This window comes from Lathamus discolor, chromosome 1 (genome assembly GCF_037157495.1).
Source record: "Lathamus discolor isolate bLatDis1 chromosome 1, bLatDis1.hap1, whole genome shotgun sequence".
NCBI lineage: Eukaryota > Metazoa > Chordata > Aves > Psittaciformes > Psittacidae > Lathamus > Lathamus discolor.
In genome coordinates, this window is record NC_088884.1 from 135407557 (window position 1) to 135421470 (window position 13914).

The 13914-nt window shown below is 35.2% G+C and overlaps 1 long non-coding RNA gene across 7 annotated transcripts in view; it reads left to right on the forward strand.

Moving 5' to 3' along the window:
• The window catches only part of LOC136022933 (uncharacterized), a 56271-nt gene extending 44036 nt beyond the window's left edge, over positions 1–12235 (forward strand). For 4 of the 7 annotated variants that reach the window (XR_010616399.1, XR_010616401.1, XR_010616403.1 and 1 more), the window contains exons 6-7: positions 7201–10018; positions 10533–10875. This is a non-coding gene — a long non-coding RNA (uncharacterized LOC136022933). Of the gene's footprint in view, positions 1–7200; positions 10019–10532; positions 10876–12081 lie in introns of those variants that run through there. The other 3 variants (XR_010616402.1, XR_010616406.1, XR_010616404.1) reach the window with 3 other exon arrangements.
• Positions 12236–13914: the final 1679 nt, after the last annotated feature.

A 13914-nucleotide genomic window follows, 5' to 3' on the forward strand; every position in this document is an offset into this window, starting at 1 on the left:
ATAACATCTATATCCTGAAAACACAAGACCGATTGCAGGGAAGCTCCTCCCAGCCACTTAACACCTGCACTGCACCTGAAAAAGTAGCCAGGTCTCTTGCTACTCACAGACTCATATTCCCACCTCTGTATGGCCTTTTCCAGGTGTGTGTTTCTTAATTCAGAAATATGAATACCATGAGCAGTATTTTAATGATATCAATGTGTCCATTCATATCAATTACATATTTTCAAAAAAGTCTGAATGCACACTGTGACCTCTGTGAACATCTCTAGTTTGACTTCCTAAGGGTTGTGATCTCAGCAATTTGGAAAATTATTTTATTTATTTAGAGTGATCACTGTTTAAAAGTCAGTAGTTACCCAAAAGTAGTATCTGCAACATTGAGGATTCTTTTTTCTTATAGGAAGCAAAACCAAACCCCAGATAACATCTGAAAAATTAACATCTAATTATAATGTAATGTTTTGTATGTCAAAATACTTCCTAGATTTTGAAAATTTAAATCAGTGACTATTCCTTTTATATAATTTCATACAGTGATTACAAAGGAGGAAACTGACTTGGAGAGTTTCAGTGCCCTAAATCATAGGAAAATAACTATTCTGTTATTCAAAGGGAAAAAAAAAAAACCAACAAAAAAACGGATTCAGACATATTACAGAAAAAGTGTACACCATGAAGCTTCACAGGTACAGAGAGGCAAGCTCATTAATAAAGCTCATGGGACTTTAAATTATTTCAATTAGTTGAAGAGCACCAAAATATTTTGATACTTGTCAGTTTTAAAGGTGAGCTCTAAAGCTGAGAAATGGTACGATCCCAAATCATTTAAAGAACATGAGAAAATTATTAAATGATGCTTGTTTTAAAGGTGCAGCTAGCTTTTTCCATTTTCACAGCTAGGTGCAGTAGTTTGCTCAGGAATGTCAGCTTATGCTGTAATGTTTGCAACTATTGCTAAATGAAAAAAAAAATAATTTTTAACTAGTTCTTGGCAAATAAAAAAATGAGTAACATTAAAAATATTGCATATTAAGTCATCTTTAATTGCTAACACAAATTTCACTTTTTTCATATTTAAATTTTTTAAGTAATTTGAGTAATTTTTAAGCATTCATGTAAGAAAGCCTGGTGCCTTATCAGGAGAGGACACAGTTCACAGATTCCTTGTTCTTTGTTCTTACTGTGTTGGCTTAAGATCTTGTGACATTTAAGGAGTATGCAAAAGCAGGGCACGTTGAGCAAAGCAGATTGTAGTTGTTGTGGCATACATTCCTTCAGGTGAAAAAAAAAAATAAAAATCTCCAAAAACATCTTATGAATAAGTCAGATTTGTATGTCCTAAGAACTGCAGGAAAATATGTAAAGATTTTCAGTTTGGTTGTTCTTATAAAACAAACTGAAAATGTCTGGCACAGAATGTGTAAGCTACTTCAGTCACTGGTGCAAGCACAGAGATTCAGCAAAACTGCAATGGCTAAAAAGTCCTTAAGTTTTAGTAAAATCATTGCATTCTGAAAGACAAAAAGCTAAAAATCCTTTTTCTTTCAAAACAGAAATTCTGACTGTTCACATGCAAAACCTGAATTGCCCTTCTTTACAAGATAGCTGATAGTAGTTCACACTAACAAAACTGGACACACACAACCACACACAACCAGTCTTTCAGCTCCTTCCTTTGGTTCATCTAGCATCTTGATTTAATTCTGCTTGCAAACCTGAGATTAGCATGCAACCCTCATGAAAGTCCCGCTTGTGAATAATGTAAAGTGTTTCCATTCTGTTTAATATAACAATATTTGTGAATAACTAGAATGGGAATAAAGGCCAAAGATTTGGATATGAATATGCATTGAGGAATCTCCAAACTAGAGTTAAGCACTGCAGGGAGTTTGACAACAGCACTAAATACAAAGCACCTTGCTAGCTAAGCAGTGGTGTTCACATCCTGATACAGCAACTTCACCCTAGCTGGAGGGCAAACAGTGAGTCTGCTAAAGAAATCAATTAGAATTTTGCAGTCAGAGCCTGCTCAAGCATATGGGTTTTCACTCATCAAGTATACCCAATTCATGTTCTTGCATAACTGACTGTTATTACAGCCTATCTTTTGTCTCAGGTTATCCCCGGGTGCTCTGCCTAGCAGGCTGAAGTTCGAAAATGGACAAGGACAAGAAATAGGGATGGTAGAAAGCCACTCTTTGACCAAACCCAGAAGCAGTCTTTCCAGAATAGGCTGGAAAATATGCTCCTGCCCTGCCACTAGGAATCTCTTTTCTTGCCATTGACAACAGCCCTTTAGCTCATAGGCTTAGCTAGGCAATCAGCATCATGTGAGGGCACATTTCAACCTTCCTTATGATAGAGTGGCTATACCTTGGCCACCTAAAAAGAACTTTTGCTATCTCTCAATAATGGTTTTACCAAATAGATATATTTTGACTCAGATTGTCTTTTTATGTAATATAATGCTTGTAATTTGTAGACTGCTCAGAACTGAAAAAATCAATTTATTTTTTAATCCTGTCATAGTCACTGAAAAATATTTTTTATATATAGCAGCACAAATAAATTAACAGCAAATCAGACATTACTCATTACACTAAAGGCTGAGCTGCACAAAGCATCTTCCCTTAGACTAGACCTGCTACTAGTGCTCATTCTGATTCTGTGTATAAGGATACTTGCTCATTCTTAAGAACATTTTTTTTTTTCAAAAGTACTTACATACAGATTACTTTTGGAGATATGTGTAAAAAAAATGTTTGATTATTTTAGCACTGGTTTGGAAAAATAAGAGGTATTTATGCTTGTATTTGATCAAATACAAGTTTGTTATACGATCAATAATAACCTGGGGAATATTATTTTGAACCTCTAAATATTTTTCAAGGGAAGTATCAGTTATCAGAGATGATAGCTCTCCTGATAATACAACACTATTAAACTGCCATAGGTTAAAATAGTGCATTTTGTCACTTAAAACCAAGGAAAACTGCCACCTCATTTATGAAGAAGAAATAGTAAAGAAAAAAAAAGAAATGGTTCAGAACCTAAAGGTAGGACAATAAACGTGTGAAATTGCCTCTTAAAACACTGCTTGCTTATTTTTGCATGATCTGCGCTCTAGATCTTTTTATTCACACACTGAAGTGGGCTAATTTAGACATATTTTAGAGTTGGCTGCCACCTGCTGGGGGTCTGCCCTTGTTTCTTTTTTAATGCAGTTTGGAGGAGCTGCGGGAGGTTGTGTTTGTGTCTTAACTTTATAAAGACTGTAATATAAACTGTGGGTGCCTAAATGTATGAATGTATGCATAGCTGATTTGAAAATATAACATACATGTCCCTGCCTGGTGAAATACTTTTAAAGGGAAATAAAAGGCATCCTTTCTGCTACTTATTGCGTGTAGGGTTATTATTCCCTAAATCAGCAAAAAAATAAAAGTTGAAATCACTGAGTAACTTCCCCCTAAGGCAATGCAAAACAGCCCAAACCTCCTTTCCTTTTGCCAGCATGAAGAAACTATATATAAAATCATCTATTATTCAGTACAGTTTAACATCTACAAAAGCTCTGAATTGTAATGACACTGCAAGAAATTTACTCAAGAGAATAGACCAGCAGTTAATGAAGACAGGCTACATTATGTATTATAAAGAGCTGCTGCTTTCTGGACAATGATACCCAAAGCATCAGGGAAACTATCACATGCTTGGCTGTTTGCAGAGTCATGGCCATAATTACTGAACAGAAATTCTTGTTGGTTTTGTTTTTTGGGTTTTTTTTTTTCATTGTATGAAGCCAGTTGCCTAATACCCCTGCAGTCTACAATGCCAGTGTGAGATCCAACATGCTCCTCCTCTGGGACCCATTTTGCAGTCTTCTGTTCAGTAAGAGAAGCAGGAATCTTAAACTATTTCCAAAACTATGTTGTTACTATCGGCTTTTAATTTTAAACATAGCTCTCCCACCCAACTAACCCTATTCCACCACTGTCTGCTTCCAGCCTGCAATATATAATAGACATACTGCTAGTGACACTTTCCAGAAAAGATAAACTTTGTGTATTAAAGTTGATTGCAGTCAACAGTTTTAGTCTGTTTGAGTAACCCTCCACAGAGTGACAGAACATCATACTCAACAAGGAGGTGAAAATTGGGCTCTTAAACTGTAGTCTTAGATTAACCCCAGGACACTGTGAATGTTCTTAGTATGTAAAGATGGCCCTCAAAAAAAACCCTAAATAAATCTCAGATAAAGTCATTAATGTCCTGCTAGGTGAAAATGCAGAATTTGAGAATTTTCTCTTCATTAACCAAGAGGCATCCAGATCACAAAGTTTGAAAAAGCTTTAAATTCTTAGAAATAAAAATCTGCTTTTCAGCTGCCTAGATTACCTAAAATAATCTTCTAAGTGTAGGACTTCACTTCAGCAGCAGCTTTGTTCCACTGTAGTGAACATTTCTCTATGTAGGAGCCTCCTTTTCTACAGTGTGGTGGGTCTACTTTGGCTGAAAGCCAGGTACCCACTCTCCTTCCTAAGGTGGACACGGGGTGAAAAATAAGTTTAAAGGCTTGCGGGTCTAGATAAGGACAGGTAGAGCACACCACAGCAATTCCCATCATAGGCAAACAGACTTGACTTGGGGAAAAAAATCAATTCCATTTATTACCAATAAAAGCAGGGTAGGATAATAAAAATAATTACAAAATAAATACAATAATTAAATAATTAAATAATTAAAAATAAATACAAATCTTAACACATACAAACACCCCTACTTTCTGGGCTCAACTTCATTACAATTATCCTTACCTATTCCTACCAAGCAGTGCAGGGGGAAGGTAAATGGGTAGCAATTACCATGCAACTGTTGCATACTAGTGCTAGGCATGCTAGCAGTAACTGCTATATACTTGCGTTAGGCAATGACATACATTACTACACCTCCCTGGTGCAATGTCACAGAACACGATTATATTATGCTGCCAAGTAATTCCTACCAAAAAAAAAAAAAAAAAAAAAAAAAAAAAAAAAAAAAAAGGAAAAAAGGTAGTGGTAAGAGTTGTCAGCTTAGTTAGAATTTGTTGTAACTTTCTGCACTCAGAAGGTACAAATGCAGCTTTAGTTCGCAGATAGATGATGTATAATCACATTTTATTTTATCATTGAATTTACAATTATAATGATATTTAAGCAAATGTCTTCTGTTGCATCTTTGATTGGTTGGTTTTGTTTTTGTTAGATGTGTCTTTATTAAAATTTAAAGTCTATGAAATTGGTGACCTTTTTAAAAAGACTTGGTTATAGGGAAAATGCAGCAGTAACGTGAGAGCTGCCACTAATTATCTATGTTTTTTCACTTAGTGTGTGATTTATGTGTTAAATTTATATTAAGATGACTTTTTTGTTGTTGGACATTATTTGCAGATGGTATTTTCCATACTAAAGTCAGGTCTACACTGCAGTTTAGAGAAATTACACACTTGTTTCAGACAACCTAGCAGCAGCATCACAGGATAACTCCTAAGATAATCTACCTTTCAGGGTATTACTAAAAGAGCATGATATTTGTCTTTAAAAACCTGGTACAGAGAGACATGTCTTGTGAGTTGTGATTGTAGTCCCATTCAGGGACATTATGTGACTGCTACAAATTAAAGCAGCTAGCAATTTGGAGTATAAACAAACTTTAATGCTATGAATTTCTTACTTTCTTAGCTCTTTTTCTTATTTGAGGAAACATTATCCGAAATTATCACAGACCTCCTTTTCCAGTGTGAGTTTGCGGCTCTTCTTTTCTTACCTTTTGTATGCACAGTAAATTCTCTTGTAGTCAATCAGCTAACCCATCCGAGAAATTAGGATATTTTTAGTAAAAGTAGGCAGAAAGTAATTGATTACTTTCACTTCTGCAGTCTTTGATTAAAGACAATGTGCTTAGGGGGGAAAGTCAACAATCATTCCTAAACATATACAAGCATTTAATTGTAGTAATTAATTTATCTATACAAAGCAGTGTACTTTTAGAAAGCTTCTTGACTGAGAATGAATGCCTCATAAGTCTTAAATATTACAACCTGGAAGAACAAGTGAAGTCGATAGAATAACAAACAGTACTGCAGAAACCTCAGGCACTTGCAGGCGAAAAAAACATCTCCAACTTTGTGCAGAGCAAAATTATGAGGAATTTGACAAATAAAGGCAGCAGAATTAACATCAGCTGATAGAGACACAAAAATTATGTACATTGTTGTATGCTTTGCTGTGTAAAAGAAATGAAAAAGCAGAGAAGAGTTGTAATTATGGAAAAAAAATGTAGGAGTTTGAAGAATGCACTAGTTATGGATCCCAATTTTATAAATGTCATATTCCCCATCAGTTTATCTGTTCGCTACAGGAAAGTATTGCTGTCAGAATTTGAGTCAAAGGCAGCAGCTAATGAAAAACAAACATCCAGGCAGTAAAGACAGATGAGCAGCAATGACATACAAACAGCTTCAAAAGAATCAATGTTACAATGGCTGTGCCATTAGCTGAGAAGGCTAGAGAAGCCTTTGCTCTCTCTAAGCTTTCAAGGTTCGTCCTTCCTAAAGATGGCAGCCCAAATACTGGAGGGAAGCAAGCTTAGAGTGTACTGGTCTCCAGAAAGAGGAGTGATCACATTACAGGTTATCACCAGGTGACTACAAACTGGAAATGTTACATAAAGAAAACACTTTACCAGCAAAAAAATAGTGTCTTTTTTACAAGATGATGTGGAAAGAAAATGAGGTATTGATGACAAAGATATTGGAAGGACTTTTGGGGAGAGACTGAGGGAAACAAATCAGTACAGAAAGGACCAAGTAGAAATTCAAGTCTCGAGTAGAAACAGATTTCTGCCCTTTTAAAAGAGGTACCATTTAACTGATTTCAATCAACAGTCTGATCACAGCCTTCTTAACACAGACAGTAGTTAGGTACAAATATGCCGTGAAAGTGAAACAGCACAAAAAGGGGCTACATTTCTGCAGCAGCATTTGAGTTCTTAAACTACAGGGTTTCACCTAGAATTTAATGTAACTACCTATGAAGTATGCCCAGGAGAGACCAAAAGGGTCTAAGACATAGCTCAGTGATAAACATACTCTCGCACAAGAAACTTTTTTCAGCAGGATTTACTGCACAGCTAACATCTTTTTCCTCACAGGAAGAAGAAAGAATTATGGAGAACAAAACCACAATGGAAATGTTCTGAAAAATACAAAATAAGTGCTTTATTACCTAATTGTATGCTTCCTCTAGCTGCTCAATGCCACCAGACTCCTTGATATTCACTTTTACTCAAGTGTGACATGTAATGCCTGTGAAGTTAGTCAGATAACTATTGAATTTCACTTCCTCACATAATCAGAGATACAATGATATAGAGACAATATATTAGAAAACATGATTTAGATGTCAATCACGTGGTTGGCCAGCTTTAGCTTTTAAAGTTAAATAAAGTAATATGAATTTCTGAGAGAGACAGAAGCATTTAGGTTCATCTAGAAGAGAATTACAGGATTCTTCAAGTTTTTTTCAAAATAAGAATTTCAACAAAGTGAATTGTAGGGTATTTTCTTAAAGTTTTTCTATGAAAGAGAATGCGTGAGTGATTTTTAGTTTGCAGTGCTGTAGATATTTATGCATATTTGTAGTCTTCCTTTCTGTTGATATAAGGGTTGTTAATATTTATAACATCTGTTGTAAACATCCAGGGAAATTCTTAGGATTCCCTAAGGAGAAAAAGAAAAAAGGAAATACATTTTTTCCCGCAAGAGACAGAACTGCTGCTGCAGACAGCTGGCTGAAATTATTCCCACAGTCTTCTGAATCCAGTCCCAAGATGAATCCCATCACCTGATCCAAACACGACTTAGTTCCTGGTTGAGGGGATTACTTCAGATTTCTTTAAAACAATGCAAAAATTCAGGATTCCTGAGTGCGAAGTCATTGAAGTCCTTCACCAGTCCTTTTTTTTATTTTTTGGTTCTATAGTCTTTCCCAGTATGGTTGAAAGATTGATATGTTGAGGTTTTCATTATTTTATATCATCAAAGTTTAAGTACAGACCTAATGATCCCTGTCATTACAGGCTGCATTTGCTGAAACAGTACACCAGAAGGTAACAAATGTGCTTGACAAGAACAAGGACCGTGTTCCTTCCTTGTGCACAAATTCATGTTCATGTGAAGCTGCAGAGCTAACACTGTTGGTGGCAGAGCACAGGATAATAGCAGCAATGTAGATGTATCACATTAATCTATGTGAACAGAAGCGTTACAGATCTCTGAACATACCTTTGAAGATAACCAAGAACTACTATGCTCATCTAAGATCAGGTGCAGCGAGACTGTTATTATATATAACAGGAGAAAAGATGCTGCAGTTGGAAAAAAAAAAAAAAAAAGAAAGAAATCAATGCAAGAAGCAGCAGCCTTATTTGTTATATTCCAGGCAGGCTGATGGATGATGATAAATGACAGAACAGATTAAATTTCAATTATTTCACTGTGCCTACAGGCAGGTGTCTAGAGCTTTCTTTTTACTTGTTCTACTCAATCTAAGTTGAATATAAACCATAATAATAAAGCTGATACTGAATCAATTAGCCATTACTGAAATTGTTAACTAAAATAAAAATAAAAAATAAAAAATAAAAAATAAAAAATAAAAAATAAAAAATAAAAAATAAAATAAAATAAAGACTTACAATTCAGCTTGGCTTGCTACCAAAACTTCATGTAAGTATTGCATTAAAATGGAGTACTGAAAATTCAGCCATGAATAGATACAATATAGAAATGTAAGCAGAAAAGACATTCCTTTCCTTATATCAAGAAAGATGCAGATACAGCACTTATTAAATAGCCAGTGAGAAAATCAGCCACTGAACAGATGTTTTTCTTTTTTGTGAGTGAGAATAGATGTCTGATCTAATGGTCTGAGAACTAGAAAGCAGCAAAAGGCATGTGTAAAACTGAAAGAAAAGAGAATGATTTTGCTCATATTTAGAATAGGGCAAAATAAAATAGCTCTTCTGAAATCTATTAGATTGGGTAGTATAAAAGAGATTGTAAAGAAGTTGTTACCCATTAGCCAAAGCAAAGCAAACATTAACTCAGCAACATATTTCATGTAGATAACTTCCAATTAGTATTTTAATGGTATCTTTAAAAATATTTTCTGAAATAATTCCCATTATTTGAAATACTTTCCATACATATCACTTATATATTGGTTCATAAATGTTTTTATTATTTGCTTGATTTGAATTTTAAACCCTGCTTTAATTTCTGGAACATATTGGTATAGATTACGAACTAGTCTTTCTTTTTCAACACAGTATTATGACACTGAGGAATTTTTTACTTCTTTATATTCTGTCCTGAATACTTTCTGTTTTAAGCTTCTGTAATTACCATATGAAATTGTCACAAATATACTCTGTGCACAGAAATTGCCTTCTACTCATTCTGAAAGCAACACAAGAGGATTTTCTACAAAGCCTTGGGAGAAGAGGATGCAAACCTCCTTGACCTTGGAAGAGTTAACCAGACCCCAAAACAATTAAACAATTAGTGAGGTCCTTACACCTGGAGAGATGCCATGTCCAATTAAAAATGGGTTGCAGCTGTGAGTAGCCACCAGTAAAGGGCTTTGGGAGTTAGCAAAGCTCTGAGTCCTCTTAAAAGACAGGAGTACTGAGGTGAGATGGTTTGTTAATAAAGTAAATGTGTATTTTGTTCTTGAATTAAATACTGGGAAAATTACATAAAGGTCTTTCTGAGGAGAATTAAATGAAGTTATTAAAGTCTGAAGGCCTGGCGTTAAATTTCAGACTTATTATGTGTGGAAAAGCTGTAGTGTCAGAAATCAACTATGGCTCAACCAGCTTCAAGGGAAGGAAAACTGTTATTGAAGAATAGCTGCTAAGGGAAATGCTTGGCTTTGTGGTGCCCAGCTGTTTTGCAGCATACTTTCTGGTGAGTTCTCTTTACACAAATCTCTATGCTGATAAAATTGTTGCAAGTTATGTGTTGGATTTTTTAAAGGTATTACAATTATCTTGAAGGCTGAGATGCTTACTTGTACTGTAAATGTGCAGAGATTGTGAAATAATGAATCTAAACTATAATCTTTTACCTTCAGAGAGCTGTGTTCATTTAAATGTCTCCCCATACTTTCAGCAATAAGGCTGGGAGTTCTGCTCTGTAGATGCTTCTTTTCATGGCATACTTTAGTTATCAGTCTTCTGGATAATATTAAGACTGGATAAAGCTACAGCTGTATGTTTGTTTTTGTTTTTTTTTAATGGGTAAGGCAGTATCCATCTGATTCCACTGCCTGTCAAATAGGTGAAAGACAATTTTCAGTCCTGAAAACTAGTGAAATTATCAACCTCTAAGAAATTTGAGGGGCTACATACCCTGCATGGTGGGATGGGGGAAAGAAATGCAAATTCAAGTTCCCTTCTCTTTCAAACTGTTACTTGACTAGGTAGCAAGCAGTCAGTACTTGGATAAAGCAGCACCCAGTTTTTGGTAGCTGTAAAGGAGATGAAGCCAGAAGAGAAGGGCTGCTCTTAAGGTGAGAAGCAGCAGTTAATGACATATGTTCCTGCCATGCCATTGGGATATGAGTGTTCTGAGTAGACAGACAGAGCTCCTGTTGGAGAACTATAATCCTAGAAGGAAGGAAACAATTCACCGAAAATGTGTGACAAGTGCCTGAAAGACTAGCAATAAGCTCATGTTACACAATCCCTGTACTTCATATTCTGTTCATGTTTTTAATCTAGTAAAAAGGATAAAACAAAATAAACAGCTAATTAACCATAGGAGATATTTGGATTTGTTTCTTTTTATTTGCAAGACCACTCTTCATATTTTTTGAGAACATATTGCTCTTATTTTGAATTTTATTGATTTACACTAATATTGATGTTCTATAACAGAGGTAAATTTAGGTGCCCCAAGTGTGAAAAGCACTACTTTTAATGCAGTACTTCACTAAAAAGCAGTTGTGTTCATGAAAACTGAATTTTAATGCCTGTAGTTTGGGCTGAATTCTGCTTAACCTTTTGATTTTGCCATGATAAAAATCTGCCACAGTCCTGAACCGCATCAGGACTGCATTGGAAACCCTTTCTGCCTCTCTACACTATTTCTGACTGTTGTAAGTAATAAGGGAAGTTACTTCAGAAATGCTATTGTAAAAGCCATGTTCTGGCCCTGTATTGCTGACAGTTGACCAAAAGCAATGTTGGTTTGTGTAAAGAGGAAAAAAAACTGTAGTATAGCAGAAAAGTCATGGGAAATCTGTAAGGGGCTGGGAGGTCAAACTTAATTCTAGTTGCTTCCAGCTGGCTTCCCACTGTGTAGGCTGCTGTGAGAAAAGTTCCAAAAAGGATGAAGTTTGGGACAAAATGGAACACTGTATGCACAGTACGTTCAAGTCTCGCCATGCTTATGCAAAGCTTCATATTGGAATACAGATAGAAAACAGCTGGCCCATATAGCACAGCTAATGTTTGGGTTATGCTTTGCAAAATCTAGCAGACCAAGAAGGTCTATGTAAAATGATTGTCTTAACCTGTGCACAGACCTTGTGATGCTGAATTCTTAATAACAAAATACTTTTTGTTTTGTTTTTTGTTTTATTTTTTCCCCATGGATTTTAGAGATGAGTGAATTTTATCTCTAGGCACTGAAACTCCTAAGAAACAATAAAAACAAAATGGTTTAATTTTGTGAAGAACTGTTACACTGGAAGCTAAATCCTTGTACTTGGAAAAGCTTCTATAAGAAAGTCACTATTCAGTGGTTTGTGGGGGTGTTGTTTTTTTGTTTTTTTTTTTTTATTTTATTTCTCATTTGAAGAAGATATAATTTGCTTAATGAGCACATCTAGCTTGTCTTTGATCCCAACTTGTTAGAATTGCTAGCTTCTTTTAATACTTATCAGAAATATCATCCAAACCATCCGTTTAATCACTATTGAGAAAATGCTATTCTAACACAAGCATCTAATGTTCATTTTCAAATAGATGCTGATTTGAAAACCAAAGGATTTATGCATAAAGTCTTTTACTTGTGTAAAAGACAAATAACTCCGGAGTTGAGAAGCAGTATGTATCCTTTTACTAAGTTCATTTTAGCAACAAGTTGTTCAGAAATTAGGTCTCCATGAATAAAGTGTATTTTAACAAGAGTATTGTTGCTTCTGTGTGTGGTGTCTGGCTTGGCAGCCCCCTATCTTGACAAAAGAAAACTATATCCAGGCTGGTTTTAATAATTTGGTTTAGAGTTTTTCTTCTGACAGTTTCTTGGGCAACAGAAACCTGGGAGAAACGGGTTGAACTAAGATTCATTTCTTTGCCTATCTTCTGATGTTATTCTGAAATTAGATGAAGCTTGTCATTGTGTCAGACTTGGGATGCCTCATTGCTCAGCAGCAAACTAGGGGAAGGAAGTACTAATTTAGTGCCCCTATGGAAAATTGTAAGGATATGAGAAACACAGACTGCAATAAAGGGCTTTATGATTCTTAGGAGAAAATAGAACAGTAGACAAGAAATAATTATAGATATATAAATGCACACAGTAGAGCTAGGCACAGGAATTTTCTATTTGTTTTTTGTTATGTATGATTTCTCTAAGTGCAATTATTTGTCTTGGACTATGCTGACAAATAACAAAGGCATAGCATCCCAAAATGCAATTTGTGAATAAGCTTTCTAGTGTGAAGCTGATGAAATGTCATGAGTCTCCTAATGTCACATTCTCATTAACCTTTCTCAACTTTTACTTTTCTCCCTGTCCCAGTTGCTGTTTGTAAAGGTATCAGTAAAGAACTCCTTTATTTTGTTGAAGCCTGTTTTTTGTTCTTTCCTTAAAATGGCTTGTGCACACGCCCTCCAGAAAGTACAGGTTAAATTTTAGCTTGCAGCTAATAAGTGTGGTGATACTAGAGAGAGAAAAGACAATTCCTCACTAGCAAATATGGTTTTCTCAGCACTCAAAATCCAGCCGTGGGCATGCTGTGAGCTACCCAGAAAATATCTTGCTCAGGATCTGTAAACTTAATAAATAAACCCCTTTCATCTCCTGTACTCTCAAATAATATATGTCCCCTATGTGTTACCATTCCTTGGGCACAGTATGATGCAGTCCGAGGAAGTATATGCCATCTTTCTTCTGTCATTAACTACCCACCTCGGTATTATCTGAATATCATATCTTAGGAGATTTCAAGCTGGATCTCATCACACTGGCTATGTATCTGACAGAAGACTAGAAGCAGTTAACTCTACAGAATATTTCCTAGGAAAAATAAAAATAAAACCCCCTAAAAATAATAAACCTGTCTCATTTTATAGATAAAACTGTTTAAAGAGCACAACAGTTTCTGCAAAATAGTTCAGTTTGTATGTCTGAAGACCAAGCTTAGAGCAGTGCTAAACATCATTCACAAACTGTAGAGTTCTGTTAATAGTTATGTGTCATTCAAAGATGTTTCTCCTCCAGGATTAAAAGGGTGTAGCACTTCAATAGAATAATTAATCTCCTGAACTTCACCTCATTGGTAGCTTCATAAGGATTTGGAATAATACACAAGTGGGTTACATGTACATTTCTACAACAGAATCTTTGTTTTTAGAAGAGAATGCTTTATAAATAATTCAGAAACAAGCTAGGTTATAATCTCTGTTTTTTTCAAGCTGTTAGTGAAGCCTGCTCCTATTTTTGCTTTTTTTCATGTTTTGGGTATTTAATTTTTTTTTGCTTGTTGTTGTTGTTTTTTTGTTTGTGAGTTTTGTTGTGTTTCTTTGTTGTTGTTGTTTTTCTTTTTTTTGTGGGTATGTTGTTTGTGTTTTTTT